Source organism: Bos indicus x Bos taurus, chromosome 11, assembly GCF_003369695.1.
Source record: "Bos indicus x Bos taurus breed Angus x Brahman F1 hybrid chromosome 11, Bos_hybrid_MaternalHap_v2.0, whole genome shotgun sequence".
In the NCBI taxonomy this organism is placed as follows: Eukaryota; Metazoa; Chordata; class Mammalia; order Artiodactyla; family Bovidae; genus Bos; species Bos indicus x Bos taurus.
This window is the reverse complement of record NC_040086.1, coordinates 40,770,377-40,784,268: the sequence shown is the minus strand read 5'-3', so window position 1 is coordinate 40,784,268 and position 13,892 is coordinate 40,770,377.

Here is a 13,892-nt window from a genome sequence, read left to right as displayed (position 1 = left end):
TCATTGGAAGGACTGACGCTGAAGCTGAAACTGCAATACTTTGGTTACCTGATGCGAAGAACTGACTCATCAGAAAAGACCCTGATGCTGGGAAAGATTGAAGGCAGGAGGAGAAGGGGATGGCAGAGGATGAGATGGTTGGATGGCATCACCAACTCAATGACCATGAGTTTGAGTAAATTCCAGGAGTTGGTGATGGACAAGGAAGCCTAGCATGCTGCAGTCCATGGGGTTGCAAAGAGTCGGACATGACTGAACGACTGAACTGAACTGAGATTACCTGCAACTCCTCCCTGACTTGGCCACAAATCAGAGGTTCCCGTGACCTCTTTCCCCTTTGGATTTAATTAATTTGCTACAGCAGCTCACAGAACTGAGAGAAACATTACACTTAGTAGTGCAATGGCACCCCACTCCAGTACTCTTGTCTGGCAAATCCCATGGATGGAGGAGCCTGGTGGGCTGCAGTCCATGGGGTCGAGAAAAGTCAGACATGACTGAGCGACTTCATTTTCACTTTTCACTTTCATGCGTTGGAGAGGGAAATGGCAACCCACTCCAGTGTTCTTGCCTGGACAATCCCAGGGACGGGGTAGCCTGGTGGGCTGCCGTCTATGGGATCTCACAGAGTTGGACATGACTGAAGCAACTTAGCAGCAGCAGTAGTTTCTTAAAAGACAGATGAACAGCCGGATGAAGAGATACGTAGGGCGATGTCTGGGAGCGTCGAGAGTACAGGAGCTTCTGTCCTGTGGAGCTGGGGTGCATCATCTCCTGGCTTAGATGTGCTTGATAACCTGGAAGTTCTCCAAACCCTGTATTTTGGGGACGTTTATGGAAGCTTTAGTATGTAGCATGATCGATCATTAACTCTATTTTCAGCCTCTTCCCCTTCTCAAGAAAATGAGGGCTGGAGTTGAAAATTTTAAGCTTCTCATCATGGTTTGATGTTTCCAGTGACCAGTCCCCACCCAGTAGTCCATCCAGAGCGCCTCAAGAGAGCAAAAGTTGCTCCTAGGGGTCTTATTTAGGAATTTGCAAGGTCAGGGATGGGTCAAAGGTCAGATATTACAACAAGAGATGTTCCCAGGGCTCTTATCACTTAGGAATTTACAAGCATTTCAAGAGACTTGTGTCAGAAACTATGGGAAGAGACATACACACACATGCACATATATACATATATGAAAAGTGAAAGTGTTAGCCACTCAGTCATGTCCGACTTTGCAACCCCATGGACTGTAGCCTGCCAGGTTCCCCTGTCCATGGAGTGGGACACTGGAGTGGGTTGACATTTCCTCCTCCAGAGGATCTTCCTGACCCAAAGATTGAACCCAGACACAGAGGTCTCCTGTGTCTCCTGGATTCTTTACCACTAGTGCCACCTGGGAAAGCCATATAAGCCTTTAGGCTCTTATGGGCTTAAATATATATATATATATTTTTATGGGCTTATATATAGTTTGCCTAAACTAAGTTATCGCTAGCCCTATGAAAATGACACTGGTGATTACTGACATTCCTATGCTACATGTGTCAAGTAGTCGAGTCCTGAGCATACCATTCTCGGTATTCACAGTTTTGTGACACTTTGCTTTGCACTGTTTTCCCTCACCTCATTTGGCTGTCACTTGAAATACATTACATTCTTATCTATTCCCATCCAAGATAAAGTTGGGCTACTTAGCACCCAATTCTAGACACAAAATAATCATGAATATAGTTTGTATATTGTTTTTTTATTTGATTTCTTTTCCTCAGTTTTAAATCTATTAAACTGTTTCTCCTAAAAATTAGGCATATTATAGTGATATTTTCATGATTCTTCAAGTTATACTGTCTACTTGCAAAATATGTCCATTTGTGAGGAAAAACACAACTCTTCTATTACAGCTCCCAAACCTTCATTAGGTTTTCAGGAAATAACATTTGTTTCAGTCTTGGAAAAGGTTTTGGTTTAAGATTATTTTTCAAATCCAAAGAGAATAAAAATTGGAAAACTCATGCATTCTGTAGTTTGGGAGATGAATATAAGGTTCTAATATACAGCAGAGTTAGGAAAAGATCAAATTCTCCTAACAGTTTTATTTTCCTTTGTTTTCTGGGAATCTGTAAGTACAGCATCCATGGCAAACCCAAAGAGAAGAATTGCAGGGTCTTGACAATGCTTCTCCCTGCACTTGGCGCAGGTATTTGGGAAACAAATTTCCTACTTCTGGCCAGACACTTCTTGGAATGGGTGCAGGATCATCTATGGGCACAGCTGCTGCTATACTTGAGGGGTCCCAGAACCCAGACACAGCTCTTTGAGCAGCCAAATGAGTATCTTCCCAAACCACTACCATCTCATTCACTTTTTTTCAGCCTAAAATATTAAAATTAGCCCAAAGTGTTTTTAAAATTTAATTATACCCTTTGGAATCTGGGCTTTGGAAAACTGTTATTTCTCCATTAAATAAACCAATATCTGGAATACATACATACATAAATGTATATGTTAAAAATATGCTTGGAAAACTCACTTTACTGTAACGTACAGCATAGTAGGAAAAATAAAGAAATTCACAGTTCACACGTTCCTTTTTTTTTTTAAGATTTTCAGAAAATACCTAGCAAGCTGCTATTTGTCCAGTTATGCATATGCTTGAATACAAAACAAATCTTATCACTCGTATTAGTAGTAACACTATCAGGTAGGGAGAAATGAAAATGATTGCCACTTTTATGTCCTTATACTGTACACTCTTTTAAGATGGGTCTAGTAATGTTCTCTCTTCTATATAGAAGTAATAAATACCATCTTTAAGAGATAGTGATTATAATAATGATGCTCCCTTGCCAAAAGAAAAAATAACAAAGGTATTTTAAGTTGTATTTTTATCATGATAGGGAGATTTCAAATAATTTAGCTAATTTTAACTAATAACTACTGAGAATTAACATTATTATTTAATGCAATCAGTACTCGAATAGAACATAAATCCAAGGACTAAACACTGGGGACAACATAAAAGAGATAAGGCTTAGAAATTTGTAATTCTCAAGGATCGAAAAGGGAGAACCCAAAGGGAATTAAGTGCTGGTTTTCTCAAATAAGGAATTAGATTTCCTTATTTCTTAAAATTACCCTGCAAGCCATGTATTTTATGACATGTATATTCTTATACTATTCCAAAGTCTACAATGTAAGTTATATGCATTTTCTACATTAAGACATTATTTCTAGCTTCTGTTTCTTTCCTTGAACATCAAAATAAATGGTTATTTTGTTTTCATAGATTATTTGAAATCTAAAATATATTTTAAATGTTTATCTATTATAAATATTCTATCAACTTATTCACTCTAATAAAAGCACTTAGCATTGTGGTTGCATTTGAGAAATATATAAGCACCATAAAACTTCACTTAATATGCGCTAGCATTTCTTCAGTAAACAGTGTGAAGTCAAATTCCTATGTAATTTAACAGTTGCTAGTAGCAGCACTCTGTGATACTAGTTGAAAATAGCTACTCTGAAACATGAAGCACAATGCAGAGAAATTATTCTGTAGGTTTGCTCATTTCCCAGGGTTCTGTCCAGATTGAACCAACTGGTGCAGAAGCATGAACTTGAGAAAGAGCAGTATGAGCAAGCTCAGGTGTTGAGCTATTTTAGCTGTTTCTCTCTCCCCTTCCTTCTGTTCTTCCCCTCAGGTCTCTTGAAAACACAAATAAAAGTGACTAGCATTTTAAAATGCCAAATAACATAGAAAGTTATATAAAACAGTAGTCTCCAAAGTAGAATGCAAGAAAAAAATTACTGGAACTCTACCTATGGGCACTTATTTGTTATTACTTTGTATTATTTTCATCTAAAAATAAAAAAATCTGCTCAACCTTTAACAAATGAATGGACACTGGTGCTCAAATATCTGTATGGCCAGTGACTGCCTGTCAAGTATGGTGCACTTGAATTCTGATGAGAGAAATGTGTACACAGACAGACATTATTTCAGTAGACATTGCAGCTATTCTAGCTGATATCCTGGATTCAGCCCTGCTCATTCACTGATTTGGAGAAGGAAAAGATAGGGATGCAGAGGGCTGAGCCACATTCAGGAGGAGCCATGTGTCCTCTGTAGCTACCAACCATCCAGAAGAAGGATTTCTAGACCTCTGGAAGGGTCTTTCATCCTGAGGACTGTGTTGAATGGTTGGGTAGCTGGACCTTCAGGACCATTTTGATTTTCTCATTTTTGTCCATGTACCATTTAAATAGGTTTCCTTTCTTATCTCCCTCCCTCCTTTCTTCTTTTCTTCCTTCTTTCCATTTTTTTTTTTTTTTTTGAGGCGGGGGACAGGCCAGTATTAGAGTGCTTACTTTAGCTAAATTATATCTGGGGGAAAATGAAACCTGCCTATATAAGTCACATAAGTTAATTCTCTCACACTGTTGTAACACACTTCTATCATGAGTTTTCACACTGAAGCTTCAGTTTTCACACTGAAGCTTCTATAAGAAAAGATGCTAGTAGATTATGAATTTTGTTGGCATTATATTGTTGTTAACTAAATACATTTTTATAGCGAGACATCAAAGTTTTCTAATGACTGCTCCATCAGTAAAAACAGTCTTTGAGAATGAATACCTCAAATATATATTTAAATACCTTTAAAGATACTAATGTAATATATAATTTATATGTGTATGTTAGTCACTCAGTCATGTCCGACTCTTTGCGACCCCATGGACTGTAGCCCACAAGTTCCTCTGTCCATGAGATTGTCCAGGCAAGAATACTGGAGTGGGTTGCCATTTCCTTCTCCAGGGGATCTTCCTGACCCAGGGATTGAACCCAGGTATCCCACATTGCAGGCAGACTCTTTACCATCTGGGCCACCAGGGAAGATATATACCTTTATATATGATATATAAATGTATACTTATATAGTACATAAATATTTATTAAATAATTTCAGTATAAATAGATTGTTATACATTATATTTAATACACTATTTACTTACATGCCACTATTCTAATACATTGTGCGTTTTGTGAATCATACAGTTTTTAAAGATAGAGTAAATAAATGGTATTATTAAAATTTTTATTCTATTCATCTATGAGAATTCAAACTTTCATTCTCTCATATGATGAATATTATTATTATTTTTTTTTTAGTTGCTAAGTCATGTTCAACTTGTTCGTGACCCCGTGGACTATAGCCCGCCAGGCTCCTCAATCCATGGGATTTCCCAGGCAAGCATATACACTGCCACTGATATTCTGAAAAGTATTAGTCAGCACCTAAGCATTGCCTCATAGCTCAGTTGGTAAAAGAATCTGCCCGCAATGCAGGAGACCAGGGTTCTATCCCTGGGTCAGGAAAATCCCCTGGAGAAGGAAATGGCAACCCACTCCAGTATTCTTGCCTGGAGAATCCCATGGACAGAGCCTGGCAGGCTACAGTGCATGGGGTCCCAAGAGTCGGACACGACTCAGCGACTAAACCACCATCACCACCAAGCATGAAAAAAGAAGCCTATCTAAGGATTTTTTTTATTTTTGGAAAAGGAGTTTAGTAGTAGGGATTGCTTACACAAGAAATAGAGGAGCTAAGAAAGTGAGCAAGGGACAGTGAGGAGGCAGCTCAGAGATGAGCAAGTGTACCCACTCCAGTGTTCTTGCCTGGAGAATCCCAGGGACGGGGGAGCCTGGTGGGCTGCCGTCTATGGGGTCACACAGGGTCAGACACGACTGAAGCGACTTAGCAGCAGCAGCAACAGTTCTGAGCAAGATTTCAGGACCCAGACTACCTGGGTCAGATCCTTGTTCTGCCCTCTCCTAGCTGTATAAGCTTGCCTCCATTTTTTCATCTGTAAACTGGGCAGGACAGTAATATGCATACTGTAGGATTGTTAGAAGGATGAAATGAGTTAATAGTTTATAGGGCTGCCGTCTATGGGGGCTCACAGAGTTGGACATGACTGAAGTGACTTAGCAGCAGCAGCAGCATGTACAACAGTTTCTGGCAATAGTAATTTCTTCATCTGTGTTTGTTAAACTAAATATATGCATACTGAGTCACTCCTCTCTGGGCTCCCACAGCCTTCCATCCATATTTCCATTCTAGAATTCATGACACTGAACTGTAATCTGCACATCTGTCACTTCTGGTAGAATGTGGGCTCTTGCTAGGGAATCTATGATGAATCATCTTTGCGTTCCCAATGCAAAGAACATAATAGATGCTCAATAAGTGTTTAATTAATTAATCACTTCATCTAAACCTCCCCTGGGTCATAAATCATGAAACGCAGTGATGCGTGCCAAAGGAAAGATATTTTAAAGAGTTCAGAGAAAAGAGGGATTAGACTACTGGACTTGACATTCACAGAGGAGGTGACTTCTAAGCTTTTTAAAATCAGCTAGGATTATACATATACAGCTAATCAAAAGAGCTGAGGGAAAATATGAGCAAAGGCCTTGAAGTGGGAAAACCTGGGGGCATGTGCAAAGGAGAGAAAGGAGCTCAAGTAGACAGGATTCAAATAGTGGATGGGAGCAAAGTCATGGAAGGTGGGTAGGAAGGTCCATACTATAGGCCAAGGGCTCTCTACCTTTATTTCACTATGATACCCTGAACTGTCAGCCCTGACAGTTTTTTTTTTTCTTGTTTTAATAATGCAAGTGCCTGACTTGAGTTTTGATTTTGATACCACTTCAAAGAGGGATCCACTTCAAGAGGACTATCTTGAATAAACACATTGCCAGCCACACAACTAGATAAAAAGCCAGGCTCTCTTCCTCAACTGAGTCTCCTTTGTTTTAGAGAGCTTGGTTGATTTTGATAACTGACCATTTGGGCCACATATTTTTTTCCATGCTTTTTTAAAAAAATACTTTTCCCTTTTAAAAATTATTATTTATTATTTCATTTTTTGGCTGCACTAGGTCTTCATTGCTGCCCGTGGGCTTTCTCTAGCTGCAGTACACGAGCTTCTCTTGTCACAGAGCACTGGCTCTGGGGCATGTGGGCTTCTGTAGTTGTGGCTTGCGGGCTCTAGAGCAGGAGCTCAGCCGTTGTGGTGCATGGGCTTAATTGCCCCAAGGCATGTGGAATCTTAGTTCCCAGACTAGGGGTCTCACCTGCATCCTCTGCATTGGCAGGTGGATTCTTAACCACTGGATCACCAGGGAAGTCCCTCTTCCGTGCTTTAAATTTCTGCTCTTAGTTCAAGGAGTGAGCCAAAATCCCTGGGCCCCCACCCTCAACTCCAATAAAAGCAGAACCCAAAGCCCATATACTCTGTCTCTACCCACAACCTCACTGTGTGGCCCCAGGTGTACTGTGTAATTTCCAAGATCTATAAATAATTAATTTTTTTCAAAGTTTCCTGATGATTATTGCTGAAGGGCATCTTGCAATCATAATAACTACAAGAGCTAGTCCAGCCAAAACATTGGCTACTGATAAGCTGAAACCCACATAAAACATATCCTTAATAGGTAAAAATTATACCTTTAATACTCACCTAAGCTTCAGTTCAGTTCAGTTCAGTTCAGTCACTCAGTCGTGTCCGACTCCCTGCAACCCCATGAACTGCAGCATGCCAGGCCTCCCTGTCCATCACCAGCTCCCGGAGTTTATCCATACTCATGTCCATCCAGTCAGTGATGCCATCCAGCCATCTCATCCTCTGTCATCCCCTTCTCCTCGTGCCCCTAATCCCTCCCAGAATCAGGGTCTTTTCCAATAAGTCAACTCTTCGCATGAGGTAGCCGAAGTATTGGAATTTTAGCCTCAGCATCAGTCCTTCCAATGAACACTCAGGACTGATCTCCTTTAGGATGGACTGGTTGGATCTCCTTGCAGTCCAAGGGACTCTCAAGAGTCTTCTCCAACACCACAGTTCAAAAGCATCAATTCTTTGGCGCTCAGCTTTCTTCACAGTCCGACTCTCACATCCACACATGATCACTGGAAAAACCATAGCCTTGACTAGACAGACCTTTATTGGCAAAGTAATATCTCTGCTTTTTAATATGTTATCTAGGTTGGTCATAACTTTCCTTCCAAGGAGTAAGCATCTTTTAATTTCCTGGCTGCAATCACCATCTGCAGTGATTTTGGAGCCCCCAAAAATAAAGTCAGCCACTGTTTCCACTGTTTCCCCATCTATTTCCCATGAAGTGATGGGACCAGATGCCATGATCTTGGTTTTCTGAATGTTGAGCTTTAAGCCAACTTGTTTACTCCACTAAGCTTACTCAAGACTAAATATTTTCCCTTCGTTACCATTCAGAAAGTCATATCTATCTCTCTATCCATCTCTCCATCTATCTCTCTGTCATGTATAACCTGAATCATTTTTAGTATCAAATGTTTTTAGTATCAAATATTCAAGGAACTCAACCAAGAATAATCATTGGAAGGACTGATGCTAAAGCTGAAGCTCTGGTACTTTGGCCACCTGATGCGAAGAGCTGACTCATTGGAAAAGACCCTGATGCTGGGAAAGATTGAAGTCAAAAGGAGAAGGGGGCCAAAGAGAACGAGATGATTAAATAGCATCACCAGCTCAATGGACATGAATCTGAGCAAACTCCGGGAGATAGTGGAGCCTGGCAGTCTACAGTCCATGGGTCACAGAGTGGGACACTACTTAGCCACTGAACAGCAACAACAACATCAAATGTACAGATGTCCCAAGTTATTCTGTGCTTAAAATTGTTACTTCAGGTAATGGATGACAATTGGAAAAATGAGTATGTTTAGATTAATCTTCAGGGAGATTATTGTGACAAAAATCTATACAGTACTTGTTAATAACAGTGTCTAGCATAGTAACATGGAGGCAAGTTCTCAAAAATGATGGATGAAGAAAGAAAAACTTGAGGATAAAAGGCATGGTCAAAATTCTTAATTCAATAAGTGCAAAAGGATTATTCCATACTTCATTCCAGCTAGAGAATTCATTCTAAAATCTGAGAATTGAGACTTTTCTGTAAGCGGCTTTGTTTTTCTTCCTTTACATGCATGGTGCACTGCAAAGCTCCTGAGAGCTGTCATTCGGCTCTGACCTACTTTGAAGCACGTTTCATTTTTGGCTGGGAGCTGTGAGAATGTACACTTCCTCAGGATAGTAAAAAATGCCCATCTTTGGGATTAAATCATGTTTCCCACAGAGGCACTCGATGGTGAATTGGTCTCAAATAGTCTAAATCCCTTGTCTTGTGTGATGAGGTTGTTATTGTTTGGGTGGGTGGTGAGTAGCTTCAGGGATGTCTAGGTGAGGTACAATCTACCTTTTGGTCTAAATTACCTTTCTGCCCTTTTACAAAATTCATACATCTCTCTATCCCTCTGGCTCCTTCCTGGAACTTCTTTTCTCTATCTAACAGTGAAGCTTTGTGACTTCCCCTGGCTGTGTTATCAGCATCTCTCTGTGCATTGGTCAGCAGGATGGAGATATTTTCTGAACCATTCGGCCAGCATATACAGTCTATCTGAGTACCAATTACCTCAAGCCTCACTCATAATAGAAGTCCCTTGATACTAGAGAAAAATGTTTTTCTGCATTTTATGCTTCCTTATTATCCTTGGTTTTTGCTTATTTGTTCTTTTTTAACTTGAGAAATTTCAATAGCTTCTTTGCTTTAAAAAAGTGTTTTATTCACACAGAAGGGTATTATTCATAGAAAGAGCTATATAGAATTCCATTATGTTATAGTTCATCGGTTAGTGTAGGCAATTTCTTTGTGTTCTGATCTCCGTGTCTCCTTGCTTTCCTGGAAGGGCATGTGGTCCAGGATCACCTGATGGCCAGCCTCCAATGTGGCTCCCAATGAGTCTTCATTGGGACTCCTGGTATTTATGACTTCATGTGGTCCCCTTCCACACTGATTAACATCAAATATCATGAAAATGATGGAGTGTAGTTTCTGGGATTATGTCACAAAGGGTAGTATGGCTTCTACCTTGCTTTCTTGGAAATCATTTACTTCGGCAAATGCCAGTCATGTCATGAAGACACTTAATCAGCCCTGTTGAGAAGTCCACACAGTGAGAAAGTAAGGCTTCCTGCCAATAGCTAGCACCAAGCATGGGAGACAGCCATCCTGGAATTGGATTCCCCAGCTCTAGTCAAACCTTCAGATGCCTGCTGTCCCATTTGACAAACCCATGAGAGCCAGAACCATACAGCTGAGCCACTTTTGACTTCCTGATCTTTCACAATAACTGTGTGAGACAATAAGTGTTTCTAACCCATAGAAACCCTGTTAGATGATTTTTAATTGTTGCTTCAAGCCTCTAAGCTTCCGGGTAATTTTCTTGGGGTAAAAGGGAGAGCTTCTGTTCTTAGCTCCAGCTGTTTTACACCTCAAGTGTCTACATTAAAAAATCTTGGGACCTCCCTGGCTGGCAGTCCAGTGGTTATGACTGAAGTTCCACTGCAAGGGAAACTGGTTTGATCCCTGGTTGGGGGACTAAGATCCCACATGCCATGTGGCACGGCCAAAATAATAATAATAGTAAATAAATCTCTCCACTATGAGGACAAATTTACTTCCCAAAGCCTTTCTGCTTTACGTGTGAAAATATTCTTCCTATTACCATGCTTTTGACCATTACAAAGCATATAATGTTAGTTGAATGACAGAGGATGAGATGGTTGGATGGTATCGCCGACTCGATGGACATGAGTTTGAGCAAGCTCCAGGAGTTGGTGATGGACAGGGAAGCCTGGTGTGCTGCAGTCTATGGGGTCGCAAAGAGTCAGACACGACTGAGCAACTAAACTGAACTACCCTGAACTGAATGTTAACTGACAGTAATTGGTACCCATGCCCCTCACTTTTCTTAGTAAGTTCTACTCTTAACTCTGTAAGGCCTGAGGAAGTAATCAATGTGGAGGAAATTTAATTTCAGCCTGCTGCAAAGGAAAAGAAAGACACAGAATATATTGCTGTAAAGTTGATTTTTTTTTTTTTTTCTTAGAAGAAAATAAATTTCCTCTAGAGACCATTTTTGGTCTTTTCTACTATGACATTAAGCCATTGGTACCATGTATTTTATATTATCTTCACAAATTTTTACTCTAATCAACAGATTGAGAGCTAAGAGTCCTGGGTTCAGATTTTAATTTTGCTACTTTGTAGTCTGTGATAGAACAAAGTAATTTTTCTAGTCCTTAGTTTGACTGTCTGTGAAATGAAACCAGTAAAATCCATTTATTCATTCAGCCCATATCTACATGTTTCTTTGTTTGTTTTTGGCCATGTGTTGCAGGGCTTGCAGGATCTGTTTCTGGACCAGAGATGGAACCCATATCCCCAGCAAGGGAAGGGCAGAGTCCTAATCACTGGACTGCCAGGGAATTCCCAGTCTGCATGTTTATTTAGTATCTTCTATATGCCAGTCCCTGCACTTAAGGTGAACAAGACTGGCATGACTTTTGCTGTCATGGACTTCACATCTTACATATAACTTCACATGACTTCATTTTTCTAATAAGTTCTGGCTGGGAAAGGCTCTACAAAAGGAGTCAATTCAACACGTATTTTTTAACATCTATGACATTAACTCTGAGGTGCTGATTCTGTAGAACCATAATTAAATGACCCCAGATTAATAACTATAGATTGTATGTAGCTCCTTATACTTTGTAAGGCACTTTCTAATTATCATATGTGAGCCTCTCAAACACTGTGATTGCTCAGTTATTAACCTGGACTATCCACTCACCCTCCTCTAACTTTGCCTTTGTTATATATTAGATTTCTCTATTCTTACCTGCATTTCCCCAGGGCATTTATTCCACCTGTAATTAAACAGTGAACTAGGGAATTCAAGTTTGCTTCCCATTCTAGATTGGACCATAATCTGACTCATTGCTCTTTCTTAGTATCCAGAACAGAGAATGTACTCAATATTTATATATGTTGTACATAAATTTGTTTTCAATATTTTATATTTATTGATGAAGAACCTGAGTTGGAGAGGTTAAATGACTTGCCTAAAGTCATACACTGAATTACGTAAACATCAGATTTAGGCCTACAGAAGATTTTGATGCTACTTGGGTTAGACAAGGTGTTTACACCATTGGTCCTATGCCTCCTACCTAGATTCTTTTTTGTTTTTTTAAGACTTTACTTTTTTTAGAGCAGTTTTAGGTTTGCAGCAAGATTGAGAGGAAGATCCAGAGATTTCCTATAAACCCCTTGCCCTAGACATGCATAGCCTCCCCTATTATCAACATCCCCTACCAAAGTGTTTCATTTGTTACAACTGAAGAACCTACATTGACACATCATAATCACCCAAAGTCCATAGTTCACATTATGGTTCACTCTTCTTTGATTCTCTGTTTTGGGTCACAGCTTCAGCAGAAATAACAGCACACTGTGATAGAAATATTAAAGGGAAGACAAGAAACAGCCAGGTACATAATCCCCATTGTTCAGAGGTCTTGCTCTCATGGCAGACTCTCTCAGTGAAAGAAATGTTGCCAGTGATTAGAAAAAAAAAAATCAAACCCCAAATTTAAAATTTTCATGTGGAGTATTTTTAATATTAACCACAAATTAACTTAGCAGATAATTAATTCCTTTGAAAATTAGCTGTATTCAACTTAATTTAAAAAAAATATTAGAAAATGTGAAACATGGGAGACGTTTGCCTTAATATCTTGTATCTCTTACTATTTTCCCTGTCCCAATTACAGAATCATAATGAGTGGATTTGTCCAAATGGAAAATGTGTCTGTATAATAATAAAATTATATTTCTCTTTCCTTCTTGAATAGCTGGCTTCTTTGTTTAGAAAACTGTAGTATTTACTCACTTGCATTTTGTGTTTTTGCTCAAGTGTCAATTTCCCTGTAAAGTCTAACTCTATTGAAATATATTTGCCTGTGGCCATGCCATCTTTAAATTTTCCTTAATTTGCATGCACTTCATATCTCAATGCAAAGCCTAAAATGTCTGACACAAAGTCTATACATAACAATACTTTTGATTGACAGGAGGGTTTATTATGCATTGATATGACATCATATTTATGTATAACAATGACTTTTTGACTGACAACTAAGCAATGATAGAATTCTGGACACCTTCTATACATCATTTTTTATAAGACAAACTAAAATATCCAGATAATTGGCTGAATTTTTCAATTTTCCCCAATTGCTTAGCGTTGAGTATGGGAAGACACAGTGAGACAGTGCCTCATTCTTTGCCTTTTCCAGTGGTGAAAGATACTTTGTCCCAACAGAACATCACATGGTTCCACTCCTTTTTTTCCTTTTAATGATTTTGTGTGTTAAAAGTTGGCAACTCTGATATTAAATGAATTGATTTTTAAAAATAGGCATGCTCACAACTGATCTGTGGAATATTTTCAAGAACCTGCTGGTAAGAAGAGAAAATCTTAATGAGATTCTGCATTTCGGTCTCATGAGAAAGCTCGTTTAGGAGGCATGGTGTCCAGTAGTACACACCAATGCCAATCAATTAACACGTCTTGCTAGACATCTACCACCCGGTCAGCAGTCAACACAAGAAGGACTTAGGGAGAGCCACCAGGCAATATATAACGAACTGTTAAATAATGCAGTAGTCAGTAAGAATCCAGAAAAAGGTAAAGCCAGAGTGGACTGGGAAATATGGTGGTCTGCACTGTAAGAAACTCTGTGCCATCTGGACTTCTGTGCTAACCAGCTGGATGACCTCAGGCAAGTTGTTAACGGCTTCGTGTTTCAGTTTCCTCATCTTTAACATGAGCTGAGAGTGCTCTCTCAGCTCTATTGTTCTATTAATACAACTAGGTAAGGCAAGCTTCACAGACAAAGTTAGGCCTACAATGAGCCTGGAGAGTAGAAGTTTAAGCCAACACCAGTG